Source organism: Miniopterus schreibersii (genome assembly GCF_964146895.1).
Source record: "Miniopterus schreibersii genome assembly, chromosome: 8".
NCBI lineage: Eukaryota > Metazoa > Chordata > Mammalia > Chiroptera > Miniopteridae > Miniopterus > Miniopterus schreibersii.
This window is the reverse complement of record NC_138109.1, coordinates 41,000,030-41,013,656: the sequence shown is the minus strand read 5'-3', so window position 1 is coordinate 41,013,656 and position 13,627 is coordinate 41,000,030. Positions and strand designations below refer to the sequence as shown.

The 13,627-nt window shown below is 41.8% G+C and overlaps 1 protein-coding gene across 4 annotated transcripts in view; it reads right to left on the bottom strand.

The window, feature by feature from the left end:
• Positions 1–10,643, bottom strand: part of LEPR (leptin receptor) — a 65,842-nt gene extending 55,199 nt beyond the window's left edge. For 2 of the 4 annotated variants that reach the window (XM_081145571.1, XM_081145568.1), the window contains exons 1-2: positions 10,572–10,643; positions 10,185–10,230 (exon numbers count right to left, since the gene is read on the bottom strand). The gene's annotated coding sequence lies outside the window, so the exon portion shown is untranslated. Of the gene's footprint in view, positions 1–10,016; positions 10,066–10,184; positions 10,231–10,571 lie in introns of those variants that run through there. The other 2 variants (XM_081145569.1, XM_081145570.1) reach the window with 2 other exon arrangements.
• Positions 10,644–13,627: the final 2,984 nt, after the last annotated feature.

Sequence of the window (13,627 nt, the reverse complement as noted above, 5' to 3'; positions counted from 1 at the left end):
CTGATAGTACTCTAATTGTGTGATCCTGTCGCAAATTAACTCCTTGAAAATGCAGAGGTATATGTGGAACCTAATGAACAAAATAAACTAACAAACAAAACCAAAAATGCATGGGAATCAGCTATGATTCATAAACTTAAAGCCAACAAAACTGAGTCAAAATAGGCATCTTGCCCTGGCCAGTGTGCCTAAGTTGATTGAGCATCATCCTGTGCACCAGGGGGTCACCAGTTCAATTCCTGGTAGTGGGCTGGGCCTGGGAACTACTGTTTTTTATTACAGTAGGTTTTTGTTGCCATATGCATAGATTATTTTCATGCAAAATTATTATTTAGTCCTTTTAATTAAATAAAGTGTTACGAGATTTCACAGAAAATAGCTACTATCAAAGTCCAAGGGGACAACAAAAGTTTCACAGAAGTGAAATTTTAGTTGAACTCCAAGAGATACAAAGGAAGATAGTATTGTATTTCTTCTATTTTAAGATCCACAATATTTTCACACCTCTGACACCAGGATCTTTGTTAAAATCGATGTCATCTTACAATCACCGATGGCCTGGTAGCAGCTGTGATCTTGTTGTTATTGATTGCATACATACAAACTGGGGCACTTGCCTCATGACAGACTGGACAATTTTAACCCATCAATATTTCAGTCAACAAACTACTTAAAGAGCATTTAATGAAAGGATATGAGCCCTGAGCATTGTCTCGAAACCTTATGTTGACATCTTATGGTAATATCAATAAAGAGTCAGCATAAAATTCGCAAAATGGACCAACCTAAAAGAAAATCTCAGAAACAGTGAAGCATTCTTTTATGAAGTGCTATATCACAAATATTCTTGATATCCCAGAATATGATATTGTTTGGGAAAACATTGACACCAACAACACTGAGTTGCAAAGCGATTAAGAAGAAAACCAGGTTCTGAATATAAAAAAGAACTCCTTAGCCAATTTCTTTGATTTCTACTTTCTTATGAAAGTGTTAAGACTTAAAAAAAAAGATTTAAACAAAAATCTTCTTTTAAATAATTCTAAAAGAGCTCTCTCAGAGGGTAGAATAAAACTCTAAAAGTTGAGAAAGCACTGTGAAATAAACAGGCAGATCTCTTTCTTAACATTACAAAAACAACAGTTTATCTTGAGAATATTGTGCTAAGTGAAATAAGTCAGTCAGAAAAAGCTAAGAACCATATGATTTCATTCATATGTGGGATATAAACACCAAAACTCGTGGACACAAACAGCAGTGTGGTGGTTGCCAGAGGGAAAGGGGTGGGGGTGAGGGGGGTCCTAATATATGGTGATGGGAGAAAATGTGACTTTGGGTGATGGGCACACAGTGCAATGTACAGATCTTGTAACACAGAAACCCACACCTGAAATCTGTATGTTCATATTAACCAATGTCACCCCAATAAATTTAATAAAAATAAATAAAATAAAAAATAAATAAAAATCCACAATGCTTAGATTTAAAGAATCACAACTACCTAGACAGGGTGGTAATTAGGAGAAGTCAGAGAGATTACTTCTAGTTTGGGGAAATCATAACAGATCCCAAAGAGAGGAAGATTTAACTGTGCCTTTGAAAAATACAGAGGATGTGAAACATATTCTAAGTATTATAAAAGAGATTCAAGATCCACCAAAGAATATCAATATAACACAACAGGAACTCCTGTGTGAGAACTAATTTGAAAATTTGGATCAAAAGACCAATAAGTCACTTATCCAGATGACTACTTTTTATAGAAAGAATATTTTTACATACTGTTTGTACTGTGCAAAAACCATATCTCCCCCAAATCAAACCTGTGACTAGCAGTGTTGCTGCAAGGCACTTGGGTTGCTAGAGAAATACCCAGCTACCTCCTAGGTAGGTCTAATACGATAAGTATGCCAAAATTCTGAGAGATAACACCTTAATAATATAATAGCAACTACAACTATTGAGAACTTATTATGAATATGTCAATACACTTTCTATCTTTTTACTATATGTGTGTGCTTATCTATATGTATTTATAATTTATTTTCTCTTTCACCTCCTAAACGCTGACCAGTTTGGTTCAGAAATGTTGTTGGTGCATACAAAAATCAAATTGTTCGATTATCTCATATTTATAGTTTCTTAATTTTCATAGATTTAGGCACCAAAATAACAGCTGCTAGTTAAAGTAAAATGAGAAAATATAATTCTGAGAAAAACTAAGTTGTCCTATGTCTTTACAAAACAGATATTTGGTAACAGCTGTTCTTAAACATGAGCTCACATTTTTAAAGCCTATTATAATACCATTATAGAAGCTCCTGAGAATCACTATTTGGCTCAAACCTTTAACTATTATCTAGCACAAACAGATAAACACTTACACATTCCCATAAACTTTATAGAAATTATTGGCCCAGCAGTAGAGCCTCTTCCTCTCAAAAACACGCATTCATTCTCTCTCTCTCTTTCTCGCTCTCTCTTTCCACCTACTTTCCTTTCCTTCCTCTTTCTCTCTCTCCCTTTTTTGTTCATTATTATATACATAGCATACACATTTGTAAGTCTATATTATTTCTAGATTCCCCCTCCCCACTAATTGGCAAAGACTTTAAAATTAATACCACAATGCCCCTTAAGAGTCTCCAATAGGTCATTTTCATTTGCTAGTCCATAGTAGTCTAGTTTGATTTAATAGATCTATAGGGTACCACAAAATTTATTTCAACTAGTTCTCAAATGCATGGCCCTCTCCTTCAAGATTACCAGGCAGTGGCTCCTCACAGCTCTGTTCTCTCCTCAGCAAATCCCATGCTATGTTAAGCAGAGCCACAAGTGGATCCCAGCTGAATTGATTACCTAGTCCTAAACATTTCAATGACCAAGCAAATGCTCTGTGACTCTAACTCAAAGTGAACTCTTTTCACTTTGGGCGAGACTTTATTTGGTACCATAAATTTGTATAAGTGGGAGAAATCCAGCCTACTAATTTTATGAACGAATAACTGACTTTCTCACTTTCATTCAGTGAAAATCAGTATCTCCCAAATTTCCCATACTTTCTTTAAACATACTGTCTTCACAATTCTAAAAAAGATTTTAAACTTCCAATTTAATGGAATTTAAATTTGACAATATTTTTACTATATATCTAGCATTTCTGTCTCTGATATTTCTAATACTTACTAAAATTCCCTTGAAAATCTTATAACAGCATTAATCGCATCGTTAATCTTGGCATGTCAGATTCAAGGGTTACAGAATATGTATATTTGGTTTTCATGTTGAAGCCAGTAGGAAGTATGAGGATAACCCTAACTCAGAACTATTTTAAAAGATTGTTAAATATGTAAATGTGTTTTAAAATAATATCTCCCCAATAAAACCCTACAGAAGCAGAAATACAGTAACTCAAGAGAGTCACTCCAATTGATCAAAGATTCAATTCAGCAGGAATATATAATTTTAAATGTGGATATAAATTATAATGTAACCTCAAAATAATGTTATAATGCAGCTTCAAAATATATAATGTGAAAATTCAGAGTACTACATGGAAAAAGGCAGAAATCCACATAGATGGCAGAAGATTTTAACACTCTCCTAAAGAATGAATAGAATAAGCAAAGCAGTAGATACACGATAGATGAGGATATCTGAGATATAACAGCACTAACAGATAAATTGGAACAACAATAACAAATTTGACATACGTTGAATTCAGCTCCCCCCCAAATGTAGATAAAACATTATTTTCAAGGACCAATGGTGCATTTGTAAAAACTGACTATATACAAAGACATAAAGTTACAAACAAAGCCAAAGGACTAAAATCAGACCACATTTTATGACCACAGAGTTTTTAAGGCAGAAATATATAGCAAAAATATAACTGCACAAATACCACGTTAGGACATTAAGAAAAATCTTTTGAGCAAATGACTGAACAAAATAGATAAAATTAAAATCCAAATATATTTGAAACAGACAATAATTATAAAAGCACCTCAAAATTATTTCATGCAGATTAAGGAGTCCTTAAAGGGAAAGTCCAAGTAATTAAAAAAATAATATTCCAAAAAAGAAGGCTGAAATTTAATGAGCTGTCACTCATTTTAAGATGTTAGAATAGAACAGAAAAAAATTCAAAGACAGTAAAATGGGGAAAATAAAGATAACAGTTGAGATTAATAAAATAGAAAACAAGATCCAAAATGGCAGCAGAGTAAGTGGAAGCTACACTCATCTCCTCCCAAGACCAAACTGGAAGTATGACTAAAATATAAAGCAATCAACCTGAATAACCAACTGAAGACCAGTTGAAGAGAAGCCTTATACACAAGGATTCACAAAACAGGCCACATTGAGCTAGTAGGAAATGCACAGACACAGAGGACAGGCCCAGCTCCCATTAGCAGCAGCTGAGATTCTGGAGGGATCTCTCAGCTGCAAAGGCTCCCCCAGAGAAGCGTGGCTTTCAAGCCCAAACAGGCTCCACAGCCCAGAACACTAGAGCACAGAACATCTGGCTGTGAAAAGCGGCGGGATTTCTCTCTGCCAGGGAGAGACGAGGATCTGCTAGAAAAATAGGCACCCTCTTAAAGGGCCAATGCACAAAATCTCTTTCCCAGCCACCCACCCTGGGCTCTGGCAGAGGTAGGGCAGAGCAGACTAGAGTTATGCGAAGAGAGACTGGGGTTTGTGATTCTGGGGAGAGAGCTAAAGAAACAAAAGCCAGGACACCTGTGCTGAGTCACTCTACTACACTGCAGACTCCATCCTTCTTGGGTGGCGCTTGCCCTTTAATATGGCAACAACTGGGGAAAAGTGACAGCCTCACCCTCTGGACTTCTTGTCTACCCACCTTGTGAAGCTTCTGCCCGGCTAGGAGTGAGAGGCCTGGGGCAGGGTGTAGAGATCTGGACAGACTCAAGGGGTGTCAGGGATTTGTGAGGCTTCAGGAAGACATTTCCCCCCTTTCCCATGAACCCGACTGGCACTTCCCCCTCATGGTAGAATGGCAGGCGCTATTCTCTGACCTCACAGGGGCCCCACCCTCCTGGTTTTTGGTGGTTCCACCCTGCTGATGTCTGGGCAGAATCTGGGATAGTCTGAGTCTGTGGCTCTAGGACAAGGGTGGGGAACCTTTTTTCTGGATATTTGGATATTTATAACATCATTCACTGGCCATACAAAATTATCAACTTAAAAAGTAGCTATGAAAAAAGCTCCTAGATTTATTGAATTTCAAGTCCCGCCTGTGGTTGCCTTGGCAGGGCCAAACCAAATGATTTCGTGGGCAATAAATATATATCTATCAACAACTGAATCTACAAACAAAATGAACAAACAGAACAGAAACAGACTCATAGAGAACTTTTTGTTGGTTGCCAGATGGGAGGGGGGTTGGGGTGATGGGCAAAAAAGGTGAAGGGATTAAGAAATACAAACTGGTTGTTACAGAATAGTCATGGGGATGTAAAGTACAGCTTATGGAATATAGTCAATAATATTCTAGTAACTAGGCATGGTGTTGGATGGGTGCAGAATTTATTGGTGTGATCACTTATTAAGTTATGTAATATTTAGTACTGGGATGCACACCTGAAACTAATATAATGATGTAGGTTAACTGTAATTGAAAATAAAAAATGATTTTAAAAAAAAGGACACAGAAACCATAAAAAAGAACCAGTCAAAAATAAAGAACACAGCCCTGGTCGGTGTGGCTCAGTTGGTTCAGCATCGTCCCATGCACCAAGAGGTGGCTGGTTTGATTCCTGGCCAGGGCACATGCCCAGTTGCAGGCTCATCCCCAGTCAGAGGCATGCAGGGGGGCAGCCAATTGATGTTTCTCTATTGCTCTCCCTCTCCCTTTCTAAAATCAATAAAAATATTTTTTTAAATAATAATAAATTAAAAAACAAAGATTACAATATCTGAAATGAAGACTACACTAGAAGGAATAAACAGGAGGTTGGATGAAGCAGAGGATGAAATCAGTGATTTGGAGGACAAGGTAGAAGAAAACACCCAATCAGAGCAGCAAAAAGAAAAAAGAATTTTTTAAAAAATGAGGATAGTTTAAGGGACCTTTGGTACAACATGGAGCATAACAACATCCACATCATAGAGGTACCAGAAGGGGCAGAGAGAGAACAAAGGATTGAGAAACTGTTTGAAGATATAATGACTGAAAATTTCCCTAACCTGCTGAAGGAAAAAGACACACAAGTCCAAGAAGCACAGAGACGCCCAAACAAGATGAACCCAAAAATGCCTACACCAAGACACATCATAATTAAAATGCAAGGGTTAAAGACAAAGAGAGATACAGTCAAGGAATAGCAAGGGCTCCAGTGTGGCTGGAACTGAGTGAGTGAGAAAAACAGTAGGAAATGAGATTATGAGATAGGTTAAGGGGAGGGGATAAATCAGGTAGAACCTTGTAGGTCATCCTAAGGACTTTGATCCTTACTCTGTATAAACTAAAAAGCCACTGGAGAGTTTGGAGCAGAAAAATGACATATGTTGTAAAAACAAAAGCTCTGATTGCAATTTTGAAAATGGATTGTGGAAGGCAAGGATAAAAGCATGGAGACCAGTTAGGAGGCCCTTGCAATTATCCATGTGAGAGATGATGGCAGCTCGGGCCTGGGTAACAGCCATGAAGGTGATGAGAAGGAATTATGTTCTGGATTTATCTTGAAGATACAGCAAAAATATCTCCTGACACATTACATCAGAGGTATAAGGAAATGGGAGAAATAAAAAATGACTCCCAGAAAAAGAAAATAAAATGACTCCAAAGTTTAGGCCTAGGCAATTTGAAGGATGGAGATGGGAAAGCCTGCAGAGAGAGTACGCTGAGCGAGATGAAGATGCCATTTGGAGTATGTTGAACTGGAGATGTCTCCTAGACATCCTAATGGAAATGCTGAGTAGGCAGCTGGATAGGGAGGTCTGAAGTTCAAGGAGAGAAGTCAAGGTCTGAGCTATCGTTTTGAAGTCATCAGTATACAAATATAGAAATCGGAGAAAAAAATAGAGAGGTTGCATAAAATCATTCAAGAGTGTATAAAGGAAATTGCTCCCAAGAACCAAATCTTAATGCATTCTAAGGTTAAAACCAGTGGAGGAACACCAAGAGTTCCTAGTGTCCTGGAAGTCCATACGGAAATATTAAAACTGTGACAACACTACCAATGGGTGAAGTAAGATCAGCACTGACGCTCTGACCAGTGTGGCTCAGCTGGTTAGAGCACTGTTCCATGCACTGCAGGGTCATGGGTTCCATTCCTGGTCAGGGCACATACCCAGGTTGCGGGTTCCAACCCTTATTGAGGCACGTACAGGAGGCAACTGATCGATGTTTCTCTCTCTCCCTCTCCCTTCTTCTCTCTCTAGAATCAATTAAAAACATATCCTCAGGCCCTAGCCAGTTTGGCTCAATGGTTACAGCACCAGCCCGCGGATTGATGGTTTCCGGGTTGAAGTCCAGCCAAGGGCATGTACCTGGGTTGTAGGCTCGATCCCTAGCTCTGTTGGGGCATGTGAGGGAGGCAGCCAATCGATGTGTCTCTCTCACATCAATGTTTCTCTCTCTCTCTTCCTTCCTCTCTCTCTGAAAAGCAATGGAAAACATATCCTTGGGTGAGAATTAAAAAAATAAAATAAAAGGCAAACAAAGAAATACTTAAGGTTAACAACTGTAGTGTTAAGCAAAAGAATCTATGAAAGAATGCTTCCTATATTTATATAAAATAACACCACCAAAAAAACTTCCTCAGGAAAGGGCAAGAAAGAGGTTTCAGAGAATTAAAAATGTTCTTTTACTTACATGATGAAGAGTAGGGTATCTGCCTTATAAGGATTATTCACTATATTACTTGTCAACCAGTGCATTTATTTTATGGGACTTTTCCCTATAAATGCTATAGTTCTAAGTGTTAAAAAAGTTACTTAATAAGATCATGTGTGTGAAAAGACAACAGATAATATCACTATTCTCACAAAGTTTTAAAAAGTATTTGAGAAGGAATATTCTAACTAATAAGCAGACCAAATTTAAATTTAAACTCCAAAAAGTTATATGTATTAGGGTGAACATTTGTGCCTTTCTGATTTAATTAAAATCAGAATTTGTACATCACATAAAATCTTAAGAATTAAATCAGACTGTAAGCCACTGTCTTCATTTTTAACTCTACAGAACTATATGCGTGCTTGGCTCTGAGCAGGAAAACACGCAGTACAGAAACTGCCAACACAATTAATTTTGTTTCTGGATATTTTAGGTTTTTTTCCAAGACCCCCTCGAGATATTGCACTTCACAAACACAAACCATTTGGTTATATAATAGTGATCTAAGTGTGAAGATATGATTTTTTTTTTCTGGGTAAATTAATGGGAGTAAAATCCCCACATTACAAAAGAGGAACAGAGCTCCTGCCAGCCCATAATGATGCTCTTAAGCCATGAATGAGTTGGCTGTGGACCGTAAGCAGTCAGATCTACCCACTGTTTCCAGTTGTTTTCCAACAAGCAACGAGAAGCCAGGGTATTTAAGATCTACTACTCGGCGTTCGTTCAACAGTTTTCTGAAATCTTTGAGCATTTGTTTCAAAGGAGATGATCATCTACTTCACCAGAGCATATGAGCGAAGACAAATGTCTGAATGATTGATTGATGACACTTCCAGCCCAAAAGCAAAAAGGCACTGAAACAAAGTTCAAATGTGTTCAGGAAAGAGTACTTCAAATCCATTCCACTCTCCCACACTGCATACAACACACATGCGGGTGGAACACATTATTTTAGATCAAAACCACCAAAAAAGCCAGACCCCTTCTAAACTTATCCTAATGACGGATGACTAAGTCTTCAATAATTTTGAATTACAAGTAACAACAAAAATCATTCTAACATTCTCTGTCTACTTAAGCCAATAGTTGTTGTTTTCTTAATCAAAAGGAAATGAAAGGTTCAATGACACTTTATAGTACACACTTGTATAACTTTTTGTTTGTGTGTGTCAATTCCTAATTTCTGGTTTATCAGTTTAGTTAACCTCTGCTATTTTCTGGGATTCATTCCAAGGGAACCAAAATGCATTACTAAAATTGGCATCTCTGCTCCTGAGCATAATTCAGAGTGGCTCTGAAGTGGTCTGAAACCATTTTTTTAATATTCTGCACACAACTTCTTGCTAAAAAGTAGCAAACACTGTTCAAGATCAGTAATTGGGGTAGGGAAGGTGAAATTTTTGTTTTCCTCCAAAACAAGTTTTATGTATTCCAAATGTACAATACTGAAAGAGAATAAGTACTCTGTGATGCCAGGCGTTTTTGTTGCCGTGTTGCAAATGCTCTACTGACTTAAATTTGAACGTGATTCTTTAAGGTAGTGTGAGAGATGATCTTTTACATATAAACTATATATTTCTGAACTCTTACAAGTGTTTTTCTCTTTAATTTTTGTTTGAAAAACCATAAAGGTATAAATCATAAATGCATATAAGCAAAATGCCAAGATCAATGTCATGAAATGATGAATCTAGTGATGGTTGAATGTCATGAAATTATGAATCTAACATGCTAAAGAGTTAAAGAATTACACATTTTTAAGTTGGGAAACACCTTAGATATTATTAAAAGGCCCTCGGAATCTCAATTCAACCCTCTAATTTGACAGATGAGGAAAGAGGCCCAGAGGAGTTAAGCTAACCAGTGTCACAGATAAGTGGCAAATCATACCAAAATTCTGACTCCACGTCCAAAGCTCTTAAAGAGTCTTTGTTTCAATATACTTTAAGATTTATGGAAATAATTTTAACAAAAGACACTCTACGCAACGCCTCAATATAAGGAACTCCCTCGGGGTTACAAGAACCTGTGTCATCCTCTGTTTGCAGACACAAGTACTAGAAATAGCACTCACAATAACCAATTTCTTAGAGGGCTTCATCATCCCTGAGGCTTCCGAAGATTCCCTGGTTGGGTCTCTTTTTCTCACCTCTACAAATCCCTTTAAATAAGTGCGTTGGTTGGGATTGGGTCTTGTTGTTTTAATTTGCTTGAGGAGGGCGGGGGAGGGTGGGAAACAGAGGCTCAGGTCTATAACACAATTTTTTCCTTTTGTCATCCAAACCAATAAATCCTTCCTCCTGGGCCCAAGGCTTACGGTTTACGTCGCAGTCCCTTCAGTTTCCAAAGTGCAGGAAGGAGACCTGGAAAAGAAGTTGGCTGGTTGGCATGCCCTTTCGGTGGCGCCAGGCAGATGCGCCCGAGCTCGGCTGGCTACCCTTAGTCCTGCGCCCCGATAGCCCTCGCCTCCCGGGCCTCCCGATTCCCAGCCCCGGTAAAGCGGAGAGCTCCCCGGCGCCCCTCCAGCCGCCCTCTGGCCGCTGGCCTCTCAGGGGGTGCCTCCCGGGCTGCCCCAAACTCCGGGTCCCCAAGTGACCCACGGGCTCCGCGCCAGCCACGCGCGCCCCAGCGCCCGGCTCCTGGAGTTGCCCGGAGCCAGAAGAGGCGGCAGCTGGGGAATGGAGGAGAGAGAAGCGGGTCCCACCTCGATGCCGGGGTCCAACCCAGATGTAAAGCAGAGATGGCCGCAGCACCCGGGCTCTGGCACTCGCGTGGCTCGCGCTCTGCTGGCGTGGACTCCGCAGCGGGGCGGCTCCAAACTCCTCGCCGAAGGGGCCGGGCAACTCTCGGGAGAGGAGAGCAGCGTGTGGGGAGGAGGGGCGGAGGGAACGGGTGGGGGGCAGGGGCTGGGGGGAACCGGTGGGGGGCAGGGGCTGGGGGGAACCGGTGGGGGGCAGGGGCTGGGGGAAACGGGTGGGGGGCAGGGGCTGGGGGGAACGGGTGGGGGGCAGGGGCTGGGGGGGAACGCGTGGGGGGCAGGGGCTGGGGGGAACGCGTGGGGGGCAGGGGCTGGGGGAAACGGGTGGGGGGCAGGGGCTGGGGGAAACGCGTGGGGGGCAGGGGCTGGGGGAAACGCGTGGGGGGGCAGGGGCTGGGGGAAACGCGTGGGGGGCAGGGGCTGGGGGGAAACGCGTGGGGAGGCGAGGAAGGAGGGAGAGCCCCGTGGCTGTCCGCGCCCCTCTCCACGACTCCCGAGGGCGGGGAGGACCCGACCCTGAGTGGCGAGGGCGGCCGCGCAGGTGACCCGGAGCGGCGCCTGGAAGAGCCGCGGCTCGAGGCCACGGGCCTGGGGGAGGGGGCGGGGAGCTTAGGGCCGAGGGCCCCCTGCGCTCGCACAGGCGGGAAGCGGCGGCGAACCCGGCGGGGAGGCGGCGCCACGACCTCCCGCGCGCTGCGGCCGCCGCGCGCCCACCGTCGGCCGAGGGTTCAGGCTCGGTTAGGCGAGGGTCCCCCTGTTCCCTCCACTCCCAGGCGTCCTGGCCTCTGCTCCATCAGGTGTGGAAAATGCTACCGTAACGACTTCAGTAATTAGGAGGAGTGGGAAAGGAAAGCAGATGGAAAAGCCCAGAAGGAGTGAGGTAGTGAGTTTCCTGTAACCACGGGTGTTTCAGCCAACCATTTTGGTCATGCTCCTAAGGAGGACTGAAGAGGCCACTTATGCATCAAGTGGGGGGTTGGCCTAAATGACCACTTACCTTTCAATCTTGAAATTCAATGGCTTTTGATGTAGGGGGGAGGGGGAGGGGAAGCATCCTTGAACAGTCTGACTCTGACCCCAAAGTACATAGACATTTTCTTGCTCTCCACTCAAAATGTTCACCCACGGGTGTTTATTAATGCGTTTGTATTGCGGGTGCACTGCGGGCCAGACAATAGGCTAGGTGCAGTTACTATGTCCCTTGGACTTGGAGCTGCGGCAGACGGACAAGCAAGCATTTGTATAACTACCACTTGTGACGGATGATAGGAAATAGACCAACAGGGTGAGGAAGAATGACTCAAGGGGAGTGGACATACTCTAGGTTGGTTGGATAGTTAATTTTAAAAAGTTTCTAGAAATGAACGTGCCTAACACCCTCATAGGAAGAGGCATTGGAGGCACAGAGAGAAAGTCGCCCACAGATAGGACCAAAAGCAAGGTCTCCTGGGTCCCTGACCCAGCTGCTTTGCCAACTTGTAGGACTTTGTTAATGGACCTTTTCCCACATAGAAATATGCTTCTAGGACCAGTGCCATTTTTCTGAAGAGCATTTGAATCTCCAGACCACTTGTTGAGGCTACTTTATTCAGAAGTTTCATATTTGTGCGCTGGATGGACTTTCTGGGGCATCTATGGTAGGCAAAAATAACCCAGAAGTACTAACCTTTCGGTTTTCATCAAACCTCACAAAACAGATAATGTCTCCATTGGGTGGAGACAAGAATTGGAGTAGAGATACTGACTTTCCTGAATTATTATGAAATAAAACAACATAGCAGAATCCTTAATTAGATAATTGGTATAAAATAGCATGTTAGTTTTCTAGAGCTGCCTTAACAAATGACCACAGACTGAACGTTTAAGACAATAGAAATTTATTCTCTCACTGTTTTGGAGGCCAGAAGTCCAAAGTCAAGGTGTCATCAGGTCTGCACTCCTTCCCAAGGCTTTACGGAAGAACCCTTTCCTGCCTTATCCAGCTTCTAGTAGGTCCAGGAATTCACTGACTTGTGGTTGCATCATTCGAATCTCTGATTTCATCTTCACATGGTCTTCTCTGCTTCTGTCTTTTCTTCTATCTCTTTTAAGTACACTTGCCATTGGATTTAGGGACCATCCAGATAATCCAGGATGATCTCAACTCAATATTCTTACTTAATTACATCTGCAAAGACCCTTTTTATCAAGTAAGATTCTGATACCGAATTCAGTTTCTGCTGCCTGCCACTTTGAAGGCCAGTACTCAAGGGACTGGTGATGGTGCAAGGAAAGATGGTTTATTCATGTGTTGGCAGCCCGAGAAAATGGGGGACTTCCATCCCAAAGACCATCTTAATATCTCAGCGCAGGCAGGGGTTTTTATTAGGAGGGAGAGGGAAAGCAGACCAAAGAAGAGGAGGGAGGTTGAAAGTTCTCTATGTGTTAGTCAGCACAGTCCATTCTAATGATTATCTTGAAACTGGTCAAGCAGGGGTCTGGGTTTTATGGTTGAGAGTCAGCAAGTCTCCCGGAGCCAGAACATTTGGTTGCTGGAGTCAGCCTCCTCCCCCAAAGCTTGTTCCTTGACATGTCATTTGCAGATAATTAGCAGGTCAACTTATTTGATTGACAAATGGTAGCCAGTACCACTGACTACACCAGAAATATGTTTAACAGTGGAAAGTTTAGAGCAGGTAAAGTAAAAGTTGATTTAATTAAAGCCGAAAATCACCCTGGTTGGTATGGCTCAGATGGTTGAGCACAGTCCCGTGCCCCAAAAGGTTGCTGGTTCTATCCCAAGTCAGGGCACATGCCTAGGTTGCTGGTTTGGTCCCCGATTGGGGTATGTGCAGGAGGCAGTTGATCAATGTTTCTCACATCAATGGTTCTCTCTCTCCCTCTCCCTTCTTCCCTCTCTAAAATCAATAAAAACATATGTAAAAATAATAAAGCCTAAAATCAATTTTCTACATTGAACACAAACAGTACCCCTAAAATACACTTCATTTGTTCAAAAGATT